Raw genomic sequence first — 12551 nt, 5'->3', positions numbered from 1 at the left:
AGATAATGGAGTTACTTGTTCTTAGCTCCACTTTGGGTCCACGCGATAATTACAAATCTTTTTAGGTGAAAGATATCTGTAAGCTTATGAATGATTTTTATCTAGACAATTTTACGGAGTAAGAAAAACTACACATAAAGATTCAATTGGAGCATTTTCAACTTGATGCTCATCTAAGCACAGAATTGCAGAAAGCTTCTATAGTTACTGAGTTATGTCAAGTGCTAGCTAAGACAAATAAATCAAGTATTTATCCTCTTTTTGATAGAATTATTTGTCTTATGCTAACTCTTCTCGTGTCTACTACAACAATGGAATGAGCATTTTCAACCATGAAAATTGTGAAGACAAGGTTTTGCAACAGAACGGGGATAATTTTCTTTTAGCTTACCTGGTGGCATACATCGAAAAAGAGATAGCTCGAGAATTTTCAACAGATTCTATCATTAATGAGCTCAATCTTATAAAAAAATGGATGGTGCAATTTAGGATGCATTGTATTGAGAAATAAGACCAATGCCAAGTTTTTTTAATTTAATTTTTAAATTATAATGATATTTATGAAAATTTTAGTATAGTATTAGTTATTCTATTTTTGCATATTAGAAAGAAATATTTAATTTTATATAGTGTGATTTTTTCTTTTATTTTTTTTACAATTAAATCTTTCATGCTTTTTAAAAAATATTAAATTAATTTATTTGGTAAAAATCCGGAAAGAGTTAATTTTTTTTTACATTAAAAAAAATTATTCGAATTTAGAAGTTTTACCCATTGAAATAAAATTTTGGATCCTTCCCTAATGATAGTCGACAGCATCTAATCATTACAGATACATGCATGCATGCATCTCGGAGATTATCATAATAAAATCTTATGTGGGAAAGTTTTAGAATAACGATTAACATTGTTTTTCAAAACTTTGAAAGAATATATAATTTTTCTATGGCCAACATTTTATTTTGGTTTCTTTTGCTCAACTAGTATTCTCATAGTAGACTTCAGGTGAATCGCCTTTTTCTTTTTGGATTTCAGTTCTTTGATATTTCGGAAATCGGTAAGAACCCATTGTCTGATCATTCATGACGTAAATTTTACAGGGCTGCTATGGAGTCATCTTTGTTTAGACCATGGTTAAAGAATCTGGAGAGTGAAAATGGGATTTTGGCTAATGGGAACATGGCTTTAAGTACTTATTCACTTCATATTCATAATACTTGCATTCATCATTGAGCCTTTTCGTTTGGGTGCTTTTTGTTTTACTTGGTTTTATCATTCTCGTACTGAAAATCATGGAAGAATTGTTAAATAAATTATAGGAATTGCTATGTCTGATGGATGTTGCTGTGGGTTTTAAGCAAATTCTGAATTTGCTAAGCGTAAAAGGAAATGTCAAATATCTACTATAGTACTCACTTTTTTTCCCTTTGATGACAGAACTTTAGATTGATTGTTTTCTTTGATTACAGGGAGTTGGTATGTTTGGAAAGCGAATAGGCTTCCTCAAATTCAAAGCTGATATCATCCATGAAGGAACGGGAAAGAAGGTATTGGATCATCTTCCTGACTAGTTTCTAAACATGTGAAACTGCTTGATGTTGGAATTGATTGTTAATTCCAGCTTTGAGCATTTGTTGCAATTATTCATGCAATTATTGAAGGGCGAAGGGGAACGATGAAGTTACAACGCAAGAAGCCTGTGCGAGCTTGAATGATTTGTTATTTTGGAGCACAAGGGTTTGGGTGTTGTGTGACAGTGAAGAAGCTGAGGAAGAGGAAAGGAAACGGTGAGACGTTTGGGAGGGCGACAGCGGACAGAGGCATAGGAGAATGGCAACAATTAAATTAAAATAAATGTTTGGACTAATTAGAAAAGAGTCCCTAGCTTTAGTTAAAAAAGAAAAAAAACCACGTCATTAATTGGTTAGTAGATTAACAAAATTTTTAACAGTAATGATTGAGTACTTATCTTAGAATGATTAAATTTTTAACGATAATGATCAATTCCAATACTTATCAATAAAGGCAATGACAGACAATAACCAAATACTTTAATACAAAAAAAAAATCAATTTCTATCATGCACATGCCATACACTTTAATACAATAAAAAATCCATGTCTATCACGCACATGTCATACACTTTAACACAAACAAATCCATTTCTATCATGCACATGACAGACAATAACCAAAGAAATCTAAACCTGTCATACACTTTGATACAAACAATAATCATATTTGAATTAACATTTAAAAAATGCTCTTGACAACTAGGAACTGATTTCTCATATTTGAATCCAAAGAAACTTGATATTATTAGTCATAAAAATAGAAATTGATTTGTCTCTTTCCTAAAGCTATCTGTAACAGCCTAATTTTCAAAGGTGTTGGAACAGTGATTCGAGATCACTAAATCCGACAAATGAGTAGGAAATATTATTAATTTAGTGAGTATAAGTTAAATGTGAAGTTAGGAAAAATTTTGAAATAGTAAATAGTGTACTAAAAATAAATATTAAAATAATTAGAATCGAAAATGAGGTATCGAGACCTCGAGAATTTTAAATCGAGCCATAAATATTTATAAAAATATTTATGGAGTGTTAATAAGTTAGTATTAAAGTTTCGTTAAGAAATTTTAAAGTTCTGATAGTTAATTGAACAAAAAGGACTAAATTGTATCAAATGTAAAATTGTGGGAAATGATTAAATAGCTTAAATAATAAAAGAAAGAGGGTTTAAAAGGAAAATAGACCCAAGGTCTATTTGGGCTGGACGGGCATGAAATCAGCAAGAAAATAAGGAGAATTAAGGACAAAATTAGAAAATTACAAAATTTACTTAATAAAGCTAGGACTAAAGTGGAATTATCTAGATTTCTCTTTATTTTCTGCATTCTCATCAGTAAAAACGCCATGTAAGAGTTCTCTTAAGCTGGTTTTTCATATTTTTACTTCAAGTAAGTTCAACTCTTGATTATTTCTTGAAATTTTTGTGTTTTTATGACTTTTACAACTAGGTTCACTTGTTGAATTCATTAGTTTTTGATTCTATGAAAGAAATTGAAAGTTGCTATGAATATGTTCTAGAATTATATGATGATTTGGAATGGAATTAGAGCTTTAAATTGTTTATATGCTGATTTTATTGAAAGAATTGAATAGAAAGTGAATGTTTGAGACCTAATTGTAAATGAGTTTGAAGTTAGAGTTTTATATGGAAATTCTGAATTTCAATAGTTATGAAATAACTTATAATGTCTAGGAAAAGTATTAATTGACAAAATTATCTTAATTGAGGGGTTAATTGAGCAAGGACTGAATTGCATGAATTGTGAAATTTGGGGCAAAATGGAAATCAACATTTTGCACTAAAACTGTTTTGGACAGCAGCAGTAGTCTAACTTTGAAAAATCACCAAAAATTTTACAAATGGAATTAGAGGATGAATAAAATATGAAATTAAATATTATTGAATCTAGTTTCTTATAGAAGAAATGATGTAAGCAATGGAATTGTAAATCATGAGATATGATAAATTTTGTGAGACAAGGTCAGAATGATTTTGGGTTCCCCAATTCTGACTTTGTAAAATCATCAAAAATTGGATAAAAATAATTAGGGGCTTAAATTTATATGTTTAGAATCCTGAATAAGTCTATTTTCAAGAGAAATAAACGGGAATATCATTCAATCCTGTACGAGGAGATAATTAATTTTTAGTGAAGAAGGGTCGGAACTGTCAGACAACAGAATAGGAGAGACTTCAATGAATAAACTGTATTAATTGGCCCAACCAAAAATTATGAAAATTTTATGGTAAGAATACATATGAGTCTAGTTTCTGGGAAAATTTATGGATCTTAATTTGGAGTTCTGTAGCTCAAGATAAAAATAATTTAGTGACTGACACAGATGAATAACTTGGATATTCACATAAGTAAATAGTGAAAATTATGGATAATGTTACTTACAAGTGTGTGATTTATACTAAGGATGTGGATGGAGAGGAGGATGAGGAAAAATATACATATATTTATGAATGACTCGTGTATAAATTGATCACATGCCCGATTATAATCGAAAAGTGTTGAATTAGAAATGATATAATGTTTTATTTAGAATATTTATTATGAAACTAAGATTATCGTTATAATACAAAAATCGAACTTCTGAGCTTATATAGCTAAATTTTAATGATCATTTGTTAATTTTATGAATTTCATGATGTGTTATTTCATATGTATTGGTGATAAAATCTTGAATAATGTAAAAGCATGAAAATTGAATAAATGATCAAATTGAGCACTTCAGTTCAATGACAAGATGAATTGACGGAAAAGACCGTGGTTGGTCCATGGCAAAGTGTGAAATGTAGGTATGGTATTAACCATATTGAGTTGTGAAACGTAGGTATGGTATCATCCATACCGAGTTGTGAAACGTAGGTATGGTATTAACCATACCGAGTTGTGAAACATAGGTATGGTATTAACCATACTGAGTTGTGAAACGTAGGTATGGTATTTCCATACCGAGCTATGAAACGTAGGTATGGCATCGTCCATACTGAGCTATGATACGTAGGTATGGTATCGTCCATACCAAGTTATGAAATATAGGTATGATATTTTCCATACCGAGCATGAAAAGTAGGTATGGTGTTTTCCATACAGAGTTGTGAAACGTAGGTATGGTATTTCAATGAGGAAAACCATACTGAGTTGTGAATCGTGACACCGAGCAACGACGTACTCAATTTCGTAAGACGTTTCCTAATTTGATAATAAGTAATTTGATCAGTGAAAAATTGTGACAACCCTAATTAGACCTTAGTCGGAATGTGGTTTCGGGACCACAAAATCGAGTCATAAAAATTTAATTTAAATTTAACTACATATATTCTATGTATGATGGTGTATGTGTGCAAATTTGATGTTTTAATTTAGTCTAAGAAATGTGAATTTTCATAGTAGGACTTAGTTGAGAAACTTAGAAAATTATGATAGGTAAATTGTAAGGATTAAGTAATTACAAAGCGTGAAAGTTTGGGTTTGCATGTCAAATTGCCCAAAATTCAAGTAATGGTCGGCCAAGTAATGATGCTTCTTCCACTAAGTTGAATTTGTTATAATTTTATATTAGCTAATGGTTAAAATAAATTGAATAAAAGAAATGAATTAATAGGAAAAGATGAATAAAAGAAGAAAGGAGATAAAGAGTATTCATCTTCTTCCTCTTGCAAATGCCGTAACATAGGGGAAAGAAGGAGGAAATTTTCTAGGACATTCGGCCATCCTAAAGGTTGATTAAGGTAGGGTTCATGTTAATTCTATTAAACTTTATGAAAATCTAGTTAGTAGTCAATGTCTTATTATAACCCATATGTTGATATTCTACTTAAATAGGTGATTAAATGGGCATACGGTTAGATGGAGTAAATGCTAAGAGGATGGTGTTTTTGATGTTGTGAATGGAAATAGTAGAAAGGTGAAAGAAAATTTAGCTGGACATATAGATATATGTGGATTTATATGATGATATAAATAGATGTGAGCTATGCTAGTTTAGGAGAATTCGGTCAAAGTGTTCATGAGATGAAACTATGTGTTTAAATGAAATAAAAATGATATTATAATTGATATTGTATATTCGGCCATCTAATTAAGTACATAGGTGATGTTGAATTTGATCTTGCTCATTCGGTTATATAGGTATGCACATTTGTGATATTATCTTTGATTGTATATAATCGATCAAATGAGTGAGGTTGGCTTATAAATTGAGTTTGATTCATGATTATGTATATTTGAATGTAAACATATTTGAGAAAAGGTTATTTTGGAAAGTGATAATGCATTCGGCCTTGAGGCATTAGATGAATATTTGTTGAAGTTTTAATGTCTTGATCAATTACGGTTATAAAGTGTTGTGAAAATCATTAAACTATTTATGTGAGAAATTAGCAAGGGTAGTTGCCATATATACAAATATATATATATATATATATATGTGTGTTATATATGTATGTGTAATTGAAATATTGATTTGATTATTGATAGTAATGTGATATTATGTGGTTATTAGCCGAATAGCTCAAAAGCATAAAGTAGAAAAATTAAATTTTACCATGTGTTTCTCATGATATAAAAATCATTTTTTTTATTTGGATACAAATAACTAGCAAGACGGTTAAACTAGTTAATTTATTTTGATTAAGCTCAAGAACTTAAAGGAGGGGAATCAAGCAAGGGCAAAGCGAAGAGCATCGAGTTGCCGATTGGAACCGTTTTATCCAACACGAGGTAAGTCTATAAGCAATTAAAGTTGGCTATTCTATACATAATTGGTATATACATATCATAAAGGAATTACTCTCGTTCATGTTGTAACACCCCTCGCCCATATCCCTCGCCGGAACAGGGTTCGAGGTGTTGCCCAACTTAAACTCAATCAATCACACAAAAACAGTGCCGAAAAATTTCAATCAATTTAAAACTTTTCTTTTCACATGCAATCTGTCCCATATATGGGCTTACGAGGCCCAAAACATCACGAGCCAACACCTTTGGCTAAATTATAATATCACATACTCAACATTAAAACCCTATACATGCTATAGACTCGAAATACTAGGATTTACTTACACCAATAGCGTGAGCTCGACAGTGTGATAATATCTCCGGCGAACTCCAACCCGAGCAGATAACCGAAGTCAACAATCTATAAAACAGAGGAATGTAACAGCAGAGTAAGCTTTCATAAGCTTAGTAAGTCTTAAGCAATGCAAAGAAATAAACGCAATTATACTTCGATTATTCAATTTCTTAAGTGGCCATATTCTAGGTATATTTCCATCTGGCCGAATACACACAAACACATAATGCATGTTCAGCATTCTTATCACACTTAATCTGAATTCGTATAACATAATTAAATCGAATACTTTCACATACTTTCACACCCTGACCCGGTGTATCATGATCATAGATATAGTTATAACATTTATTCACGTATGTATCACAATGCACGCTTATGATTCATTGCAGATCAAACTCACATATGAGTACATAATGCGTTTCTGGCCCACTTAACGTACTGAATGTATTCATTTGTCAACCTAACACGAGGTACCTTAGTCATGGACTTTTCTCAAATCACCGGCTTTTACCGTTAGGCTCGAGGCGATATCGTTCACCAGCATTATGACTGCTAGGCTCAAGGCCGATTAGTATCTCACCGACATTATAGTTTGCTAAGCTCAAAGGCCGAATAATCAAGTCAACAAGTTCCATATAACATATTCATATCAATTAAGTACTAACATCATTCGAACGTATATAATTATACATCTCAAACACTTTTCTTTCATCTCATTTTCACACTTAGCATTTGATAGCTTATGCATAACATTTCACTCACGTTCATTTCAAACTTATCATTCGATTATAAAAGCATATTGCATTTTTACCAACATGTTATACTTGCCATTAGGCCATATAAGCATGATACAATACACTATCATTTCATCTTTAACATTCGGCTAAACCCTTATCTTACAAGGAACAACGAATTCACATAACATATCATTTCACCGGCATTACGCCTGCTAGGCACGAAGGCCCGAATACACATCATCGGCACGAAGCCTGCTAGGCACGAAGGCTCGAATACACATCACCGGCACTAAGCTTGCTAGGCACAAAGGCCCGAATACACATCACCGACACTAAGCCTGCTAGGCACGAAGGCCCGAATATAATACCAAGACTAGGCTCATGGATTTATCCGGATATAATACCAAAGACGAAGCTCATGGATTTAACCGAATACACATCAAATATCATGCATATTTAATCATATATTAATACATCTCATTTAACATATCACATTCGTAGTCATTTGCAACATTCGGGTATAAGCTCTATATGAACACCATCGTTTACATTTCGGTTCAAAAGTCATTCATAAATATCACATATCCATTTCACCATTCAAACTTAACCCATAGTGACCATTCGACTATAAGTCATATACATAAATTATTTATCGCACAACTTAATTCAAGTAGAACCAAAAGGTCACGATTCATCTAATATATACATATTGCTCATCGATTCACACACAACCTTTCAAATTAGCAATTATAAGATGGTTCCACATAGCCCATCCTTATCGATAATTTACGATGGTTTTACCCTTACTCACATATATGTCATAGGCATTTTTACCTATGCTTCATAATTCACATTCATGATTCAATTCCAATCGATTTAACATGCATAAGTACATATCACATACCTTAATAATTTACTTTACGGAACGAATCCACATATCGTATTAGCCCATAGTCTTATAGCACCACACTTTTAATAGTTTACCTCATCGAAGTTCACATTTAATCACTTTAGTGCCAAGCCATATTCGCTACCACAAAGGACTAATAATAATAATTTTATACACATCATGGTTTCCTTTAGGTATTTAATAATCACAAATCGTGATATCTCCACCAGCACATATACGGCACAGTTTATTCATTGTAACACTCATTTAGTGCATCAAATTTCCAAATCCAATTCAACTTAAGCATAATAGCCATAACCGGCTTATAGCATTAAATCATTACATATTCGGCACATTAACTAAATAAAATTTACATTCCCTTTTCCATATTAATTTAACTCTTGGGCATATAAAAAGGAATCAAGCTTAAACACTTAAGAAATTACCTTGAATGTTGCCGAACGATTACAACGGCTATTCGATTACTTTCTCTTTTCCCTTCCGAATTTGCCCCTCTATGCTCTTGAGCTTAAATTCAACAATTTTAAACTTAGTAATTATTCGACTTTCACACATACAGATCATAGTAAGCTTATAAGAAATCAATAAGCAACTCATTAACAAATTTTTGTTAATGTTTACCACATAATTATAATTTCACTGCAAGTTGTCTTCCTGAGCAGCAGTCACTAAATCATTTATAAATGGAGCTACGAAACTCAAAATCAATTTCCGTTAATTTTCCCTAAAAATAGACTCATATATATTCTATTCAAAAAATTTTCAGAATTTTTGGTTTGGCCAATCAATACCAGATTTTTCTTAAAGTTTCCCTTCTTTCACTGTTTGACTAATCTGACCACTCTTCACTACGAATCAAATTTCTCATTGTACAGAATTTAAAATATGTTCTCGTTTATTTCATTTGAAACTAGACTCATTAAGGAGTCTAAGCATGTAAACTTCATCTTATAACCATTTTTGTACAATTTATAATGATTCTGTAAAAATAGAACAGAGGATCTAGAAGTCATTTTGACCCTGTCCCACATCACTTCATATATCTCATTATCGGAAATTCTTTTGCTTACACGATTTCTTTTATAAGAAACTAGACTCATTAAGATTTAATTACATAATTTATTCAGCTTCTAACTCATTTCCCTCAATTTATGGTGATTTTCCAAAATCACATTACAGCTGCTGTCTCAAGCAGATTTATTACAATATACTAATTCACAACTCTTTACATTCATATTATTAACCAAACATAGTTATGCAACTAAAACACAAATCATATATACCTTGTAATATGCATATCAAGATAATTAGGTTACTTAACACCTAACTCACATAGCCAAAGTACATATAACCTTAATGTCCAAATATTAATACCACCCAAAATTCTTATGACTTAACCCTTAACCCCATTTTGCGGAATATTCATTAAATATTTAGTTCACATAAACATACATAAACGATTTGAAAATTTCCTTTAACCAAACATACATTCGGCAATGGTCACAACGACTTAACAAGTCTTTGAAACATTCTTTAACATTTTAACTTCATCTTATTACCCCCAAAGACCGAATGTACATATATATAAAAAATAATAATAATAATAATGCCGAATGCCATTAACTAATAAAGCCACACACACAACTTATATACAAAATTCATCCTGACATAGCCTATAGCTCATTTGGCCATTCATCACTCAAACCTAACAAAGCTTCATATCAAACTCCTATGATCGAGCACACATATACTTACATTCCAATACTCATAACATTCAAAATCACATTCTAAATAAAATAATCATGAACAATGCCGAATCCTTAGGTGTTCAATCATCTAATTTACTCAATTCAACACATCGAAACAACATTTGTTCAAGACATCAAGCATTTTTTTTATTTTCAGCTATTACATATATGAGCATTAAAAATTCATATGTTTAGCAAGATCAATTTCTTTCCTCAACACATTCTTCATCAAAACTTAAAGGAAATAATCAAATTCCTTCTTTGATAACCATAGCCGAATGCTCATCCATCCATCAAAATTTAAAATTTAGCATGGGCTAAGTAAGAACCATGATGATTAACCTAAAACAAGCTAAAATTTCACAACTTTAACACAATATACTAACCTTCTTCAGCCTTCAAATGACCGAAAGTCTTCCCCCTTTTCTTTCTTCAATATTTTCTTTCCCCAATTTCTGCAATCAAGATAAAATATGAACATCCATTTTTTTTTGTCATCTTTTATTGTTTTACTAATTAATTTATTTCCAAAATAAAGCCATCACTTATTATAATACTAAAATAAAACATATATTATACATCAACCATCATTTATGGCAGGCCACTAAACAAAATTGGTCCATTTGACATGCAAATCCCTCATGTCATCATTTCATGCATTATTTGGTACTTTAAAATTTACCTATCACACTTTCAAGTTTTATCACATGAGTCCTATCTTATAAATTTCACATACAAATGACCAGATTAAAGCATGAAACTTTCACACATGCATTTACACATATAATAAACACAGAATTTAACAGTTAATTATTTTTATGACTTGGTTTTGTGGTCCCGAAACCACTTATCGACTAGGGTCAAATTAGGGTTGTCACACATGTATTATTGATTGAAAGATTTGTGGCCGGTTATATTTAGTTAATTAAATCAATCATTTATTTATAACGAAATGACTTTGGTTCTAGATATGCGGATTTGAGTGGAACTATGTGTGCGTATTTGTATGGCACTATGTGTGCGTATATGTATGGCACTATGTGTGCGGAATTATTTAGCACTATGTGTGCGGAGTTGAATCGTAGATTCGCGTGTGGATTACTAAGGCACTATGTGTGCAGGTTAACATGGTACTATGGGTGCAAAATTTCTTACTTGAGCACTACGTGTGCGAAATCGGTTATGTAATACTTTGATTTAATAGTAATAGTTGACTAGTATTGAATTAATGGTTTAGGTAATATATGAACCTTTTTAGTTCTATTTCGACGCTCTGAGTCAATTATTGCATTTTATTGCTTACGACTACTGAGTTGAAAACTCATTTGGTGTTTTTACTTGTCTCTTATTTAGATTTTCCTTCGATCCATTTTGCGTACTTGGAACCATCGTCGAAGTCATCACACCTACCTGCAACGTTTTGGTACCCTTTTAGTTGATCTTAAGTTAACATTTTGGCATGTATAGGATAGACGAAGCTAAATAAGTGATTTTTGTATTTTTGAGTAATGTAAGTATCTTTTAATGAGCCATACGAAAATGGCACACAAGCTAGTTTTGTGACCTTAAAATGTTAAACATTTTGATAACTAGCATGTGTAATATGAATGAATGATATCTACTTTTTGTATATAAACATTATGTTTAAATTATTGGGTATTAGATTCGGTTTCATATGACTTATTGACTAGATAAAATGAAATTTTAGGTATAATTATAATAGTCATGAAATGTTTACATATTGATGCTTGGAGATGGTTTAAGTTGATGCGGTTATATATGTATAACTTGATATGAGAGAAGATGTATACTTTTGGCCTTGTTTAATGCATGTTTAGGTATATATAAATATATATATCTCTATTATGCCGTGTGGTTGTTTTAGTTAGAGTCATATGCATAATATGTAATGTATCTAATTATGAAATGGTATGTTTTATCACATGCATAAGTTTTTGTTAATTGCTAATACCTGTTTGATTAGATCTAAGTTTTAAAAGATAAGTTTTGTCATGAGATTGAGTTACGAAGTACGAAATGTAAGGAATATTATTTTGAGTTGTGATATGTTAGGAAATGCCTCGTAACCCTATTCCGATGACGGATACGCGACAATTGATTTCTGTGTTACAAAAATGGTAGCTTCGGCTACCTGATCAGTGAATAGTGGTAGCTTCAGCTAAAAGTGACAATTGATTTCTGTGTTAGACCATATTTGAGATATGGCATCGGTGTGATATGTGTATAAGATATAAGACCATAGCTGAGCTATGGCATTCTAGTGAAAAGACCATAGCTATGCTATGGCATCAGTGATCATCAGTGATTATCAGTGAAATTCAGTGCATACCGGTGCAGACCAATTCCGTAAGATGTTCACTAATTTGAAGAAGTTTGGTAAGTATTACATGAAATTATGTGACATAAGGAAATACGAGTTGATGAGACATGAGCATAAAACTTGGTTGATGAATGAGTTCATTTGTGATTATATA

This window comes from Gossypium arboreum, chromosome 5 (genome assembly GCF_025698485.1).
Source record: "Gossypium arboreum isolate Shixiya-1 chromosome 5, ASM2569848v2, whole genome shotgun sequence".
Classification (NCBI taxonomy): Eukaryota; Viridiplantae; Streptophyta; class Magnoliopsida; order Malvales; family Malvaceae; genus Gossypium; species Gossypium arboreum.
This window is presented reverse-complemented; position numbering follows the sequence as displayed.